The following is a 17,944-nucleotide window of genomic DNA, read 5'->3' as shown; positions in this document are numbered from 1 at the left end:
TTAGATACCTCACCCTGGATCCCGTGAGATTTAACTTTATGCAACAACTTACCTTGCGGTACCTTATCAAAGGCCTTGCTAAAGTCCATGTAGACAACATCAACTGCACAGCCCTCATCTACCTTCTTGGTTACCCCTTCAAAAAACTGAATCAAATTTGTGAGACTTGATTTTCCACTCACAAAGCCATGCTGACTGTCCCTAATCAGTCCTTGCATCTCTAAATGCCTGTAGATCCTGTCTCTCAAAATACCTTCCAATAATTTACCCACCCACAGATGTGAGGCTCACTGGCCTGTAGTTCCCAGGCTTTTCCCTGCAGCCCTTTTTAAACAAAGGCACAACATTTGCCACTCTCCAATCTTCAGGCACCTCACCCGTTACTATCGATGATTCAAATATCTCGGCTATTCCCACTCACCTGAAGAAGGGGCTTGGAGCTCCGAAAGCTTGTGTGGCTTTTGCTACCAAATAAACCTGTTGGACTTTAACCTGGTGTTGTTAAACTTCTTACTGTGTTTACCCCAGTCCAACGCCGGCATCTCCACATCACTTATATAAGTGCATTGCAAAAAAAAAGTTGTCTGTGTGTGGCTGCTTCTGAGCTCGTGTTAATTCTTGGATGGGAAGCTTGTTGAATCCTTCCCAATGTTATATATACCCCGTCTAAGGCTGAGACATAACCAGCTCAGACTGGGGGTAGGTCAGCCTGGCTGGGAACTCCCTGTGTCCCAGGAGGCGGGGGGAGGGGAGAGGGGAGAGGAGAGGAGAGGAGGCGGAGCTGTGACATCAGTGGATTCCTCTCCAGTGGTGCATGTGTTTGGGAGAGAGAGAGAGAGACCTGCCCTCTGAGAACTGCTCATTCAAGCGCTTAGATTTTTTAAAAATAAGAAGCAGCTGCAGCGAGAGAGGGAGGGCATCGACCTGGAGTAACCGATCAAAGCCCCTCTGCACCCGGAGACTTGGTGAGTTTTGAGCTGAGACTGTGCTCGAGAAGGTTTAGAAACAAGACACAAAAGGCAGGCAGGAGGCAGGGAGATTTATTACAGCGATAGTGAGATCCGAGTGTGGGAAAGTTAGAGATAAAACGTGTCAGGAAGGCAGCAGAGTGGGGAGTGTGTGTTCTTAGAGGTTGAGTACAGTGTGTGGACATTGCAAGTCTTTTGGGGGGGGGGGACACATTAGCTGCAGTGAGATTGTTCTAAGCCAGCCCCTGCTGAAATACCAAGAAGGAAGGTGGAGGAAAACCCACCAGCAACTAACTGGCAGGAGGCTGGAAAAGGCTGGGGCGAAAGTTACAGAGCAGAAAGGCGGTGGGAAACTGTTTCTAGTCAACGCTTCCTGAGGAGCCACAGCAGGGAATTGCTGTTCCAGCACTTTTAGGGGAGAGGCAGGCGATTGTAGCAGAGTAACTGCAACGAAAGGATAATACAGGGGTGAGTGCACAAGATCAGCCTCTCTGTGCGGGTTGTATCGAGTGAGTGAAATCTTTACAGCTTTTATTTTTGTAAACTTGACTTCAGCCTAGTGTAGAAAGTTTCAGCGGAGAGGGCACCAGTACAATCTAAGCGGCTGGGTCCGGGCACCGAGACCCTTGGGCATTGCCCGGACCTCCCAGTGCTGGGTGGGGGGAGAGTCTAGGGACTTCTCTCTGAGACCCGTTCATTGAAAAATCTGCCGCAATCTGTCCTCTCTCTTTATTTGGTGCCACGATTCACAGTAATACAGAGCAGAGGATTAATGTGAGTTGGGGGGGAGGAAGGCTTCTGACATCTGTTGTGCCCCTGTTGCGAGGGTCTGGGCACCTTGTTTTGGGGAGAGAGGGGAGGGGGGAGGTGGCTGCCTGAAACAGGAGGCTGATCCAGGATAGTGCTCCTGGGGTGATAGATAAGAGTTGCATGTGGAGTGTGCGTTTTTTTTATCAGATGGGCTGATGTGATGTATCGATTCCTGCGGCGCCTTGAAGATTACAGTGTCACTTTGAAGGGGCTAAATTGATTATAGGCAGAGTCCAGGAAGAAGATAGGGAGGGGGGGGGGTGGGATGGGGGGGAAGGGAGGGCAAACTGCAGAAGAGATAAGGGAGTAGGAGATCAAAGTTCTCCAACATGTGTGGATGTTGACTGTGGATTTTTCTGGTAATTAACTGCCGGTTAATTTTTGACCCACTGGCTGTAATTGTGCCCAAGCCCTTAACCCTCTGGTGTGAAAGTCATCACGGATCAATAGGAGGCAGCCTAGCCATAACATTGATAGTGTGTGCAGCATTAAGAAAAGGCCATTCCAAATTGGCAGGTTTCAAATCTTCAGGTTCAGAATGACAGCGATGTTATTATCTGAACTCTTCAATTGTTGAGGGAAAAGCCTTTCCATTGCTTAGTTTTCCTAATTCTCTAATTATCAACTCAGATCTGTCTCTCCAACGACCCCCCCTCCTCCCCCCCCACACCAAATCAGCTTGATTTGAGGTTTAAGTTTGTTCATTAGTGTCACAAATTGGCTTACATTAACACTGCAATGAAGTTACTGTGAAAATCCCCTGGTTGCCACACTCCGGCACCTCTTCGGGTACACTGAGGGAGGACTTAGCATTTGAGGTTGAGTTTGTACATTTAAATACACATTTTACTAATCCGTTACATTTTTCACAAACCTGACAGAGGGTGGGGCCAAAGTGTAAAAGAATTGAAATCTCTTTTTGAAAGGAAAAGTGAAAGTTTTTAATCCCCCCAGGGTGAGGCTCCACATTTCCATATCTCATTTTCACGAGCAGCTTTAGTGTTACGTTTCTATGTTTTTAAAACCACTTTTTGCTAATTCTGGAATAAAGCTCTTTCAAACTTCAAACGATTAATTAATAAAAAGTAACAAACATACTTATGAACATGTGAATTCGGAGCAGGACTAGGCCATTCGGCCCCTCAAGCTTGCTCCTCCATTCAATAAGGTGATGGCTGATTGGACTGTGGCCTCAACTCCACATTCCGTCTACTCCTGGTGACCTTTGACTCCCTTGTTAGCCAAGATTCCATCTACCTCTGCCTTAAAAATATTCAATGACTCTGACTCCACCACCCTCTGAGGAAGAGAGTTCCAAAGACTCACGGCCCTCTGAGAGAAAACAAATTCTTCTCATCTCCCCTTGTTTTTAAACTGTGCCCCCTAGTTTTAGTTTCAAACACAAGGGGAAACACCCTTTCCAGTCACGTCCCCTCAGGATCTTCTATGTTTCAGTAAGGTCACCTCTTATTCTTCTAAGCTTCAGTGGATACAGACCCAACCTGTCCAATCTTTCCTCATAAGATAGCCATTCCCCCATCCCAGGTATCAGTTGAGTGGACCTTCTCTGAACTGCTTCACACCGCACGTATATCCTTCCTTAAATAAGGAGACTAAAAGTGTATGTAGAACTCCAGATGTGGTCTCACCAACTGTAGTAAAACACACCTACTTTTATATTCCATTCCCTTGCAGTAAGTGCCAACATTCCATTTGCTTTCCTAACCACTTGCTGTAACTGCGTACTAATGTTTTATGATTCATGCCCTAGGCCCTACAGATCCCTCTGTAGCTCAAGAGTTCTGCAATCTCTCTCTATTTAAATAATGTACCGCTTTTCTGATCTTTCTGCCAAAATGGATGTTCACATTTTCCCACTTTATATTCCAATTTTTTGTCCACTCACTTAATCTATCAATATCCCTTTGCAGACACCTGCAATGTGGTTGCCCCTTTGTCCACTGGTTAACTGTACTTGGTGTGGCGTATCCTGGGGAAAGTCCAAGATTTCATTTCCACCCTGTGTTTAGGTAATTGGACTTGACTCAGGAGGCCAGAGAGAATGTATTGGGATTAGGAGTGAGAATGACGTTTATGTTCTTGGTCTCTTTCCAGTGACCCTCATTGAAAGTATAAGAATGTAGACATTTGAACGAGAAAAGGAAAATCTGAAAATATGTAACAGTGGTGACAATGCACTGAGCCAGTATCAGGCAGTATCTGCAATCAGTAAAAAGAATGATGATTTCTCAGGGGTGATTTCTCAGAGTCTGGTGAAAGGTGCACTGTCGACATGCCATAACCTGCAAATAACTTACAAATCAACAAAGTGTGGTTTGATACCATTTTATTTTGAATGCGAACGGCTTGGACTCGGGTGTCATTGTGGTTGAAGAGGCAGCCAGTTGTGGACACCATTTCGGCATCACAGGAAGATCAATGCCATCGGTGAGTCTGTGCTTGGTGTAGCATTCTCTTCAGGAGAATGGAAGGGACAACAGTGAGGGGAAAATGAAAAGGGGAGGAGTAATATTAGCTGATTCATAGCTGACTAGCAATGACTTTACCATATTGACGTGTATTGCGATCCAGCTGGATATTGCAGCACCAGCTGTACATTTTGATGTTCCACAGGCAGGCAGAAGTGAATGATTCTGCCCTTTGTCACATACATAAGACATTGCCACCAGTACACACAACCCTGCTCCTTCCATAAGGGTTGTTGCTTGTGTTTCAAAATGGGCCAAAGCAAAGGCATCTGTGTAACTGATTGGTACAAGATGAGGTTGAGTTCCAGTAAAGGCAAGTAACATTTATTAAATCGCTGCTTCAATGCCTGCAACTCATTACCACTTGTATACACTGATGTAAATGAACCAAGGCATTTACTGAAAAGCTGTCTAACTATCAACATAAGAGTTGAATAAAATATGAAACAGTATTGATGGTAATAGGAATTTGCACAGCAAATTTCAAAGGAAAATGAATGTGAGACCGTTTGAATCTACTGGAGTACTGAGTATGTCAGCAGATTAGATTGGGCCATAGCTTCTGAGAACCAGGGCCGTGTAGCAGGGTGGCACCTCAAAGATGCGCTGGGAAACCCCCAATTTACCAGGTAGGTTTGCACAGCAATTGCTTGGGGAGTGCAAACTTCTGATGGGTAATTGCCCTGTGCTGGGAATGACAGGAAAATGTGATTTAAATTGCAAACTTCGAACGATTACAGTGTTACATCAATAGTTACCCAGAAACAGTCAGAAGAATGTAAACTGCTTCTAACTTCTGGGTAACTATATTACAGACCCCCCCCCCCCCCCCCCTCACAACCCCTACCCAACCCCTTTGCCCCGCACCCCACCCGACTGCAACCTCACCTCCCCGAGTTCCCACCCCTCCTCCCCCCATCCCCCCCGTCCCCACAATTTCTGGAATGAAAGGGTTGTCTCTTGAGTCAGGGTTGAGCTGGTTAGACCTATATTCATTGCAGTTTAAAATAATGAGAGGCAATCTTATTGACATGTAAGATTCTGAGGGGGCATGACAGGATAGATACTAGGAGATTATCTCCCCTTGTGGGGGGATGCTAGAGTTAAGGGGCACAGATTAAAAATAAAGAGTGTCGCAATGAAGATGGAGATGAGGAGGAATTCTTTCTCTGAGGGTTGTTGGTCTTTGGCGTCCTCTTCCCCAAAGAGGAATGGAGGTGGGTCATTGAATATATTCAGGGCTGAGTTAGATAGATTTTTGATTGACAAGGGAGTCAAGGGTTATGGGGGAATCAGGCAGGAATGTAGAGTAAAGGCCGCAGACAGCTCAGCTATGATCTTATTGAATGACACAAGAGACTCGATGACTCAAATGAACTATAGCTGCCCCTATTTTTCATAACCTTATCCATTTAAGTTCAGTAATAGGTCATTCCCCAGTTTCAGAGACAAAGTGCTGTCATATTTAGGACCACAGGAGTAAGAGTTGGCCATTTAGCTCCTTGAACCTATTTCACCATTCAATAAGATCATGGCTTATCTGTGATCGGACTCTATGTACCTCATTTTGTTCCATATCATTTGGCTAACAAAAATCCATCTATTTCAATTTTAAATGTAACAGTTGATCAAACATCAAGTGCCATTTATTGAAGAGAATTTCAAATGTTCTCCATCTTTTGTTTCTTAATTTCACTGCTGAAGGGTCGGGCTCTAATTGTTTGACTGTGCCCCCAGTCCTAGACTCCTCAGCTAACAAAAATAGCGTAGATTGGGAGAAACTATCTGTTCTCCTTAATAATAGCTTGAAAACATTAATCTAATAATTTCTTAATCTTCGAAATTCCAGTGTAATCTGTCCTCATAATTTTATCCTTGGAGTCTAGATATCATTCTAGTAAACCTACACTATGGTCCTTCCAGGATCCTTCCCATGGTGTGGTGCCCAGATATACCCTCAATACTCTGTGTGGTCTGTCCATGGCTTTGTATAGCTGACACAGTAAGAAGTCTCACAACACCAGGTTAAAGTCCAACAGGTTTATTTGGTGGCAAAAGCCACTAGCTTTCATCACCTGATGAAGGAGCAGCGTTTTGAAAGCTAGTGGCTTTTGCTACCAAATAAACCTGTTGGACTTTAACCTGGTGTTGTGAGACTTCTTACTGTGTTTACCCCAGTCCAACGCCGGCATCTCCACACCTTTATATAGCTGAAGCATGACTTCTATCCTATTGTGTTCTAATCCTCTAGATCTAAAGGTCAGCATTCTGTTGGCCTTTTTGATTATATGCCCTACTGTTCCTGATAGTTTAACGATTTATGTACCTGGATCCCCAAGTCTCTGCTGTTTCTAGCTTTTTCCCATTAGAACTACACTGTTCTATCCTTTTTAGTTCCAAAATGGATGATCTCACATTTACCTACATTGAAATCCATTTGCTGCAGTTTTGCCCATTCGCTTAATCTTATCAATATCTCTTTGCCATTTCATGCTTCTATCTACATTACATACAATTCCACCTATCACTGTGTTATGTAGACCACATCAAGACACTCTACAGGAAAAGGTGTTTCCAATATTGCATGGGTACAAAAGCCTTTTTCACCTTATGGGGATGTCTGTTATTGAAGACCCCAGTGGGCGGCACAGTAGCACAGTGGTCAGCACTGCTGCCTCACAGCGCTAGGGACCCGGGTTCGATTCCCGGCTTGGGTCACTGTCTGTGTGGAGTTTGCACATTCTCCCCGTGTCTGCATGGGTTTCCTCCAGGTTCTCCAGTTTCCTCCCACAATCTGAAAGATGTGCTGGTTAGGTGCATTGACCCGAACAGGCGCTGGACTGTGGTGACTAGGGGCATTTCACAGTAACTTCATTGCAGTGTAAGCCTTACTTGTGACTCATAAATAAACTTTACTTTACTTTTGGATGGCTGCGATGGCACAGCTGATTCTAAGTTGGAACTCCTCTTTGGTGACATTTTGAGAGAGGTAGCTGCCAGGATAAGGAAGTGTTCAACGATTTCAGTAACAATAGCTGGAATGTGAGTCTGGGGAGGGCTGGTGAAGGATTTTGTTGAGTGAGAGACCATGTGGAGTAGAAGAGGTTGAAGGTGGTCTGTGTGTCGTTTGCAGTGTGGGCCGCAATGCGCAGCCACCAGCACTTTGGATGTCATGGATATGATGGAGGGTCACCTTAGTCTTGGCTTTCAGTCTGTTGAATCATGGTCCCTTGTGAAAGTTGGTCACGAATGAGTTCCATGACTAGGCTGAGGTAGAGAGTGAAGAGAGTTGGCACAGTCACGCAGTCTTGCTTGACAAAGGCTTTAGTTTACAGCGCTGTTGCCATTACCATCCATCTTCTCTGGCAGTGAGACTTGGGTCACCTACAAAAGGCACTTCCAGGCACTGGAACATTTCCACCAGCAGCGTCTGATCTGCAGGATACTCAAACTCAGGTAAGAAGACAGGTGAACAAACTCCAGCATTCTCACTGAAGCCAGTTTCTCCAGCATCGCCACCATGTAGTGCAAACCAGCTCCACTGATCTGGCTACTGCATCCGCATACCAAATAATCGACTTCTAAAGCAGATCCTTTACTCACAATTTCAACATTGGCACCCAAAAACCATTTTAAGGTATTTCTGAAGGCATCATTGAAAAGGGGTCAAAGTGACATGAGTGGGTGGGAGAAGTCTCCCCAAAGTGAACCGTGTTGGCAGTGTCTCATCAGCCAGAAAATTACCAGATAAATTCTGCTGTAGGGAGGCAATGAAAGCAGAAGAGGAGAAAACTGAATCCTGGCTTGAGAAACCCCCTTTCCTCAGGGTAGTAGTTGTCCTTTCTGCAGTGCCCAAAGATCTGTAGCTCCAGTGTTGACCTGCTGTGACACATGAGGACATCCAGTCATGAAGCTTGGCAGGTGTCATCCTCATTCCGAGGGACTGCTGAGGACAATGGGTACAAAATGTCAGTCAGTCTTTGATCCATCGCAGGCAAGTCTCAAGTATTTTCTGTAGGACAGCAGTCCGAAATTAATTTTATTTTGCCTTCCGAACTATAATTGATGAAGAATTATAGATAAACGTTTTAATATGCTTGTGCCAAACAAAAACTGGGATGTGACTAACCACATAAAACCATTTCATCTAGGGCATTGGCGTACGAGAATTTTGTCTTATCCACTTGGATTGGTTTAAATGATAGTCTCATCATTGAGCAAAAAATGCCCAAGGGCCAGTTTTACCAGTGCTGCACAAAGTGGGACTTTTCATGTTGGGCAGAACTTTTACTAACCAAACTACCTGGGCAACTTGAAACATAAACATTTGAAAAAGAGGGACAGGATCTGTACCATCAACCTGACTCCCAATTCCCCCCCCACCCCACCCAATTTCCTGGGACAGACAATAAGGAGAACATCCTAAGTCTAATTTAGGAATGGTTTGGGAAATTCCTCTCCGTCCCTGAAGATAATCAAGAAAGTTCCAGGAGACCGCAGTAACTCATACCACCAATCCCAGTTAACACATCTAATTTCCTCGGCCTACGGAACTAAATATAAGCCAACGGCCCGCCCAGTTGATCAATATCTACAACTGGATAGCTGGACCCAGATCCACCTTTAAATTATTTGTTTCGAGCAAGGTAACATCACCAACACGTATCTTTTGTGCAATAAGTAAACTGTTCCCTCACCATCCCCTTCCTGAATGGTAGTGAAGAGCAGTAAGCCTTGTTCCAATTGCTAATGGACTCCGCTATCACTCTACACTCCTACCATTAATAACTATCTTCTGCCTACACAATTCATTATGTCCCAAAGCACTCCACAGACAATGAACTACTATGAAAGGCAATCACTTTTAAAAATGAATATAGCAGCAATTCTGTGCACAACAGGATCCCATAAATAGAAATTGGATGACTGACTGACTAGCCAATGTATTTTGGGTGGCGTTGGTTGATGGAGGAAATAGGACTACAAACATTGGTCGAGGGCAAGGGTCTCTTGCGAGCATGCAGAAATTATTTAAATCGTCCTGGTGCGAATCCCAGGACTTTTCCTCCTGAGGACATTGTATATCTGAGAGGACTTGCTGGATCCAGCTCCTGACAGCTAACCTTGCTGTTTTGTGCCCAGCTCTTTGGAACATTTTTCTTTTGGCTTACTACACTGCCTGGATAATCTGAAGAAAGTTTTCTTTTCAATTTATTGCATCATGTAGCATCATGCCAAAAGATCATGCTCATAAATGTCTAAAACCAATACCAAAGAACAGGAATGGTGTTTCCGCTGGGATTGTGGTCTGATTCAGGTTAATGTGGAGAATGAGATACATTGAACTTGCACTTGTTGCATTCATTTCTTCTGATGTCTTGATTTTTAAAATCATTTCTGGAGAAGTATTGAAGTGTTGGGGTAGTCTACTGTAAACTTGCATTTGAGCTCTTTGCTGTGCAGAGCTGTGCATGTGCCAGATCGGGCAGGTAGAGTGGGAGTTTGCATCTGGAATGGGAACCCTTTCCCCTCTAAGGGATTGCCTGATGCCCTTCAAAGTCACTTCAAAATTTAACTTAGGGGCTGAAGCTTAGGAAAGAAACTGACAGTGTAGTTTAAAGTTTATTAGTGTCACAAGTAGGCTTACAGCAACACTGCAATGAAGTTACTGGGAAAATCTCCTAATTGCCACACTCCGGTGCCTGTTCGGATACACTGAGGAAGAATTTAGCATGGCCAATGCACCTAACCAGCATATTTTCAGACTGTGGGAGGAAACCAGAGGAAACCCACGCAGACACGGGGAGAACGTGCAGACTCCACACAGACAGTGACCCAAGCCGGGAATTGAACCCGGGTCTCTGGCACTGTGAGGCAGCAGTACTAACTACTGTGCCACCGTATCATTTAGTGCTGTGATGATTAGCTGCACAATTTGGTAGAACTGTCCTCATTTTCTACATAGGTTATATAGGCCATGTAGGTGGCTCTTCACTCAACGTGAGGGCTAAGGGGAAACAAAAGTGAAGCCTTCTAAAAACACGGATCACTATGTTTCGGCACTGCGCACTGAATCACAGAATCATTTCCTTGGTTATTAACAAACCTTTAGTTTGTCATCCAAATTGTACTAAACCGTCCACATCATATTTGCTGTAATCTTAAAAACGGAATAACTGCTTAAACAGATGTAGCACAACTTAGTTATAAAAGGAAAAATTGAATCTTTTCAGAGTAGAGCATGCATGAAACAATTGGTTATGATCGGTGGGACAGTCATCATTGGCCTCATCTGAATTATTGGCACCTATCTTGGAAACAAAAGGCAGCAAAACTTTTAAAGCTGTTAAACATTTTAAGACATCACTGACCTTTTCATGGGCCAGTTTATTTGTTATTGTGAATTACAAAATGTTTTGGTGAATTGTATAATTTCTTTGTGAAATTATTCATTCTTAATGTCTTTCTATTGGTGCAAACATTATTGCCACTAGAAATTTCAATTACTGAGGAGATTTTCAATCTTCTTTCCAACCAGTTCCTTTTTTTTTAATTGCTAGATTTTTTTCCTTCAGTTCATGGGGCAGAATTTTATGCTCCCTTAGTTGTTTCCGAGGCTGGGGTGAGGGGTGTAAAATTCCATGGACGAGATTCCCTCTGGGATCTGCCCACTTTGAAGAAAAGGCAATTTCCCAGTGGGACTAGCAGGGTCTCACCTTCTCTCCTATGAAGCCCCTTAACTGGCCACTCTATAGTCACTTAAGGACCCGTTCCCACCTGCCCTCAATTTTTAGGCAGCCGGGCATAGGTCAGAGAAGGGTAGGAAAATGAAAAGGAAACAATTTGCCATCTTTTGTACAATTCTGTTTTTAGTGGCGGCACGGTGGCACAGTGGTTGGCACTGCTGCCTCACAGCGCCAGGGACCCAGGTTCAATTCCAGCCTTGGGTCACTGTCTGTGTGGAGTTTGCACGTTCTCCCTGTGTCTGCGTGGGTTTCCTCCGGGTGCTCCTGTTTTCTCCCATAGTCCAAAGATGTGTGGGTTAGGTGGATTGACCATGCTAAATTGACCCTAGTACCAGGGGGATTAGCAACGTAAATATGTGGGGTTACGGGAGTAGAGCCCGGGTGGGATTGTGGTCGGTACAGACTCGATGGGCCAAATGGCGGCCTCCTGCACTGTAGGGATTCTATATTTCTATCTTGGGTGGGGCTGGGGGTGGGGCTGGGGGCGGGTGGGGGGCTCAATCTAAAAGCCACTTCATATTTGGGGCACCCTCTCCTCTGGAATCTGGGTGCTCCAGCCCTCCCTCCCTCTCCTGGCCAAGCTCATGATGCTGCGATTGCTCACCTCCCGACATTCCAGGACACCTGGGACTTACCTTAAGAATGCTCCCGGGACAGTTCCACGCATGGCGCTGCACTACCTCTTTTGGCCACTGCAGTGCTATACTTGGAGAGACCCTAAGACTTTGTAGCAGAAGTAGGCCATTTAGCGCATTGAGTCTGCTCCACCATTCAATGGAATCGTGATTGATCTGATATGATAATGCTCTTTACAATCTTTATAATCTCTTTATAATCCACTTTCCTGCTTTATCCCCATAACCCTTGATTCCCTACTGATTAAAAATCTGCCTATTTCAGCCTTGAACATAGTGACCCAGCCTCTACAGCTCTCTGTGGCAAAGGATTCCACAGATTCACTACCCTCAGAGAATAAATTCCTCCTCATCTCTGTTTTAAATGAGTGACTCTGAGATTGTGCCCTCTGGTGCTAGACTCTCCCATAAAGGGAAACATCCTCTCAGCATTTACCCTGTCATGCCCTCTGAGAATTCTATATGTCTGAATAAGATTGTGCCTCATTCTTCTAAGCTCCAATGAGTACAGGCCCAACCTACTTAACCTCATGAAAAAATGCCTCCACACCTGGGATCAACCAGTGAACCTTCTCTCGACTGCCTTCAATGCCAGTATATCTTCCCTTAGATGCGGGGACCAAAATTGTTCATGGTATTCCAGGTGTGGTCGAGTATTCCAGGTATGGTCTAACTAGTATCTTGTATAGTTTTAACAAGACTTTCTACTTTTATATTCCATTCCTTTTGAAATAAAGGCCAGCTTTCCATTTGCCTTCCCTATTACTTGCTGAACTTGCATGCCAGCTTTTTGTGTTTTATGCACAATGACCCTCAAATCCCTCCGTGCTGCAGCTTTCTGCAGGCTTTCTCCATTTAAATAATATTCAGCTCCTTTATTCTTCGTACCAAAGTGCATAACTTCACATTTTCCTACGTTATGTTCTATCTGCCAAGTTTTTGTCCACTCACTTAACCTGTCTAAATCCCTCAGTAGACCCTTTATGTCATCACGCTACTTGTCTTCCCACCTATTTTTAGCTCATCCACAAGCTTGACAACAGTATATTCACTTTCCTCGTCCAAGTCAGTAACATACTTTAAAATAATTGTGGACCTAGCACTGATCCTGGTGGCATTCCACTAGTCGCCATCCTGAAAATGTCCCTCTTATTCCAACTCTCTGCCTTCTATCAGTTAGCCAATCCTCTACCCATTCTAATATACTACCCCCAACACCATGGGCTCTTCTCATGTAAGATAGCCTTTTGTACAGTACCTTATCAACATAATCCAAGTATATTACATCCACTGGTTTCCCTTTAACCTGCTTGTTACCATCTCAAAGAACTCTAATAAATTTGTCAGGCATAAATTCCCTTTGTGAAGCCATGTTGACTCTGCTTGATTATACTATGTATTTCTAAATGCTCTGTTATTGCTTTGTAACGCATGCTAACATTTTCCCAACAGTAGATGTTAAGCTATAGTTACCTGTTTTTGTCTCCATTCCCCTTTGAATAAAGGTGTTACATTAACAGCTTTCCAATCCTCTGGGACTTTTCCAGAATTCAAGGATTCTTGAAAGATTACGACAAGTGCATCCACTATCTCTGTCATTACATCCTTTAATATCCTAGGATGCAACCCATCAGGTCTTGGGGATTTACTGGTCTTGACTCCATTAGTTTCCCTAGTACTTTTTCTCTCGTGATAGTTATTGTATTTATCCTTTGATTATTGTATTTTGCCCTTTGTTTATTGAGTATTTTTTGAATGTTATTAGTGTCTTCTGCTGTGAAGACTGATGCAAAGTACTTATTTAACTCCTCTGCCATTTCCTGGTTCCCCATTAGTATTTCTCCTGTCTCATTCTCCAAGGGGGGCATATTCACTTTGGCCCCTCTTCCTTCTTATGTATTTAAAGAAGCTCTTATTGTCTGCTTTTATTTTACTTTGTAATTTACCCTCATAGATTATTTTCTCCCTCTTTATTTTTCTGGTCATCTGTTGTTGGTTTTTAAAACTTCCCCTATTCTCTGGTTTACCACTAATCTTTGCCACATGATGTGTTTTTTTCTTTCAGTTTCACACCATCTTTAACTTTCTTGGTTAATCATGGTTGATTTATCCCCTTCCTAGAATCCTTCCTCCTCACTGACATATTTCCTTGTTGTGAGTCATGAACTATTTTCATAAACACCTGCCGTTGTTAAACAACCACCTTTTTGCTAAAATACATTTCCAATCCGCTCCAGCCAATTCTGTCCTCATTCCTTTGTAATTACCTGAACATAAGTGTATAAGTTTATAAGTTTCTGATCCAAGTTTCTCACTCTCAAATTGAATGCTAAATTCTACCATGTTATGATCACTGTTTCCAAGGGGATCTTTTACTCTAATGTTGGCCCACAGCTGTCCAAGGTGGGACCTCCTTTCAAGGGTGGACAGAAGTCCTGCCCACTGCTAATAAGAGCTCGACTGAGCGTGAAATGGCAGTGGGCTTCTGAGAGTCATCAGGAACAGTTATTCAAAATTCTGTCCATAACTGGGGATGGGCAATAAATGCTGGCAGCCAGCGATGCCCATGTCCCACGAATGAATAAAAAAAAATCTTTGGAGTATTTAATTTGAACTAATGAGATGCAGTGAGACACAGAAATGTACATATATGCACACATAATCTCTAAAACATGGCCTTTAGGAAGTGCATACAGTTATTCTGTTTTTATTGTTTATAAAAAATGCATAACTAAGATAAAAGTACAATAAGCAGAATCTCTTTCAGGTGATAATGAAACAGGCAGAAAAAGTGAGGAAGAACAGAAACATAGTCAGAAGGGTTTAAGAGTTACAGTTCGCACTTAGACAGGAATTCAATATGCATGGAACTGAAAATAATTAGATTGAATGAAAGGAATCAGGTAAATGGTAGCACAAGTAGAAAGATGCAGTGGGGAAATCCGATATTGGGCTGACTCTTTATTTAAATAAAATTTTGGAGCCGATATTTTAAAATTAACGCTGGGCCATATAGGAGTGAAATCAGTAAACACTCCTAAACACAAAGGCTTCTGGAAAATTCCTCATTCTTCTCCAAAAGGCTGTGGATATTTTTTATTCATTCGTGGGACATGGGCGTCGCTGGCTGGCCAGCATTTATTGCCCATCCCTAGTTGCTGTTGAGAAGGGGGTGGTGAGCTGCCTTCTTGAATCGCTGCAGTCCACATGCTGTGGGTTGACCCACAGTGCTGTTAGGGAGGGACATCCAGGATTTTGACCCAGCGACTGTGAAGGAGCGGCAATATATTTCCAAGTCAGGGCAGTGAGTGGCTTGGAGGGGAACTTGCAGGTGGTTGTGTTCCCATTTATCTGCTGCCCTTGTCCTTCTAGATGGAAGTGGTCATGTGTTTGGAAGGTGCTGTTTAAGAATCTTTGGTGAATTGCTGCAGTGCACCTTGTGGATAGTACACACTGCTGCTACTGAGCGTTGGTGGTGGAGGGTTTGAATGTTTGTAGATGTGATGCCAATCAAGCAGGCTGCTTTGTCCTGGATGGTGTCAAGCTTCTTGAGTGTTGTTGGAGCTGCACCCATCCACGCGAGTGGGGAGTATTCCATCACACTCCTGACTTGTGCCTTGTAGATGGTGGACAGGCAAACGTTGGACAAATTGAAGTTTTTGACACTGAGCTTGGTGCATTTTTTTGTTCGGTGAGGACATCAAGGGATATGATTCAAAGTAGGCTGAACAGATTTGAGGTACAGATCAGTCACGATCTAATTGAATGGGAGTGTTGGCTTGAGGAGTGAATGGTCTAGTCCAGTTCCTATGAGTTCCATTGGCAGAAGCATAGAGCACAATTTGAAAGGTTAAGCATCCCACGTTGCACATCAAATTTGCATGGGTTATCTCAAGTCGGTATTCAGTAATCTCAATCAAACAATTGATCAGATTTTGTATGGTGCATTCCCTAGGCTCATGGGCACTTTAGTTCAGTAAGTTCCAGTCCACTGCCTTGTCCCAGCCCCATGAATATAGAAGACATTTAATCTGCTTTGGTGGTTTTACAGTCACCACACTTTCTAATCACAGGGAGTGCTGATTACAAACGAAATGACGAATCAGGGAAACATGCAGATTGAAGCAGTAATGCAATATTTCACACTGCTTGCAACTTAAACATGGAAAATACACCATTTGCAAAAGTTTCTAGGTATTTACAGTATGGCTGTCCACTGGAAAATAGTGAGGCATCAAAGAGGGTTCTGATAGTGAGGCATCAAAGAGGGTTCTGATAGTGAGGCATCAAAGAGGGTTCTGATAGTGAGGCATCAAAGAGGGTTCTGATAGTGAGGTATAAAAGAGGGTTCTGAGTATCAGGAATTTAAATTGGGACAAAATTTTCTTCAGGAAAATAAAACCTCAATGTGAGCTAATTCAGATTTTGGGAGATTGTGCATGTGGAGTTAAGAGCATACATTAGATTTTTAAAATGAGGCAGATGATAACTGTAAGGGGAATAATAAAAAACATTAAAAATTGTAGAAGATGTTCGGGAGAAATAGTCAACGTAAAAAGAAGCACCAAGAACTTTGACAAGCACACAAGTAAAAGAATAGTTAGGGAATGGGAACACTTTGCCATAAAGGGGCTATCTTGTTTTCGAGAATGAGGGAAAGAGTCACTTTTTAAAGAGTGAAGTGAAAGAGGGACTGAGAATAACCTGAGGTGAGCCACTACTGCAGAGTTACTTACAGGAGGCCGAGTGGATGATCCATCTCGGCCTCCTCTGGAGGTCCCCAACATCACACACACCAGTCCTCAGCCAATTTGATTCATTCTGCATTATGTCAGGAAATGGCTGAAGGCACTGGATACTGCAAGAGCTATGGGCCCTGACAATATTCCAGCAATATTACTGAAGAAGTGTGCTCCAGAACTTGCCGTGTCCCTAGCCAAGCTATTCCAGTACAGCTACAACACTGGGCATCTACCCAGCAATGTGGAAACACACCCAGGTATGTCCTGTACGCAAGAAGCAGGACAAATTCAACCCAGCCAATGATTTTGTCAACTCTCAATCATCAGTAAAGTGATGGAAGGGGTCATTAAAAGTGCCATTAAGCTGCATATTTTTATAACCTGCTCACTGAAGCTCAGTTTGTGTTCCGCCAGGGTCACTAAGCTCCTGACCTCATTGTAGCCTTGGTTCAAACATGGACAAAAGAGCTGAACTTCAGAGGTGAGTTGAGAGTGACTGACCTTGACATCAAGGCAGCTTTTCACCCAGTGCAGCATTGAGGAGCCCAAACAAAACTGGAGTCAGTGGGAATCAGGAAAACTCTCCGCTGGTTGGGTCATTCCGAGCAGAAAGGAAGGTGAATGTGGTGGTTGGAGGTCAATCATCTCAGTTCCTCAGAGTAGTGTCCTCAAGCCAATCATTTTCAGCTGCTTCATCATCAGAAGGTCAGAAGTTGGGATGTTCAGCACCATTCGCGACTCCTCAGATACTGAAGCAGTCCATGTCTGAAAGCAGTAAGACCTGGACCAATATCCAGGCTTGGGTTGACAAGTGGCAACCAGACAACTGCCGAGCAATGACTATCTCCAACAAGGGAGAATGTAACCATCGCTCCTTGACATTCAAGGTCATTACCATCGCAGAATTCCCACTATCGACATCCTGGGGGTTACCATTGACCAGAAACTGAACCAACCATATAAATACTGTGACTACAAGAGCAGATCAGAAGCTAACAATCCTGTGGTGTGTACCTCACCTCCTGACTCCCCAAAGCCTATCCACCATCTGCAAGGCACAAGTTAGGAGTGCGATGGAAACTTGTCTGGAAAATATGGTTTTGTAAATTCAACTCTACACAAGAGTTGATGGCCAGTTCAAAAAATTGAAAGCTTTGACTGTGCTCTAAAGTCACTTTCAACAACACCGAAGAAGCTCGACACCATCCAGGATAAAGCATCCTGCTTGATTGCTACCCTTTCCACAAAATTCACTCCGTCCTCCACCGACAAACAGTGGCAGTTGTGTGTACCACCTACAAGATGCCGTGCAGGAACTCACCAAGGCACCTTAGGCAGCACATTCCAAACTCATGACCACTACTGTCTAGAAGGACAAGGGCAGCAGATATCTGGGAACACCACCTAGAAGTTCCCCTCCAAACCACATACCATCCTGACTTGGAAACATATCGCTGTTGCTTCACTGTCGCTGTGTCAAAATCCTGGAACTCACTCCCAAATAGCAATATGACTGCAGCATTTCAAGAAGGCCTCTCACCAGCACCTTCCCAA

General features: G+C 43.9%; 1 protein-coding gene across 6 annotated transcripts in view; it reads left to right on the top strand.

Annotated features, from left to right (window-relative positions):
• Nucleotides 1–685: 685 nt before the first annotated feature.
• The window catches only part of LOC144495090 (LHFPL tetraspan subfamily member 2 protein-like), a 192,008-nt gene continuing 174,749 nt past the window's right edge, over nucleotides 686–17,944 (top strand). For 2 of the 6 annotated variants that reach the window (XM_078214966.1, XM_078214968.1), the window contains exon 1: nucleotides 816–965. The gene's annotated coding sequence lies outside the window, so the exon portion shown is untranslated. Of the gene's footprint in view, nucleotides 966–1,460; nucleotides 1,478–17,944 lie in introns of those variants that run through there. The other 4 variants (XM_078214969.1, XM_078214971.1, XM_078214965.1 and 1 more) reach the window with 3 other exon arrangements.

This window comes from Mustelus asterias, chromosome 6 (assembly GCF_964213995.1).
Source record: "Mustelus asterias chromosome 6, sMusAst1.hap1.1, whole genome shotgun sequence".
Classification (NCBI taxonomy): domain Eukaryota; kingdom Metazoa; phylum Chordata; class Chondrichthyes; order Carcharhiniformes; family Triakidae; genus Mustelus; species Mustelus asterias.
The sequence above is the reverse complement of the archived record's forward strand: the minus strand, read 5'-3'. Positions and strand labels throughout refer to the sequence as shown.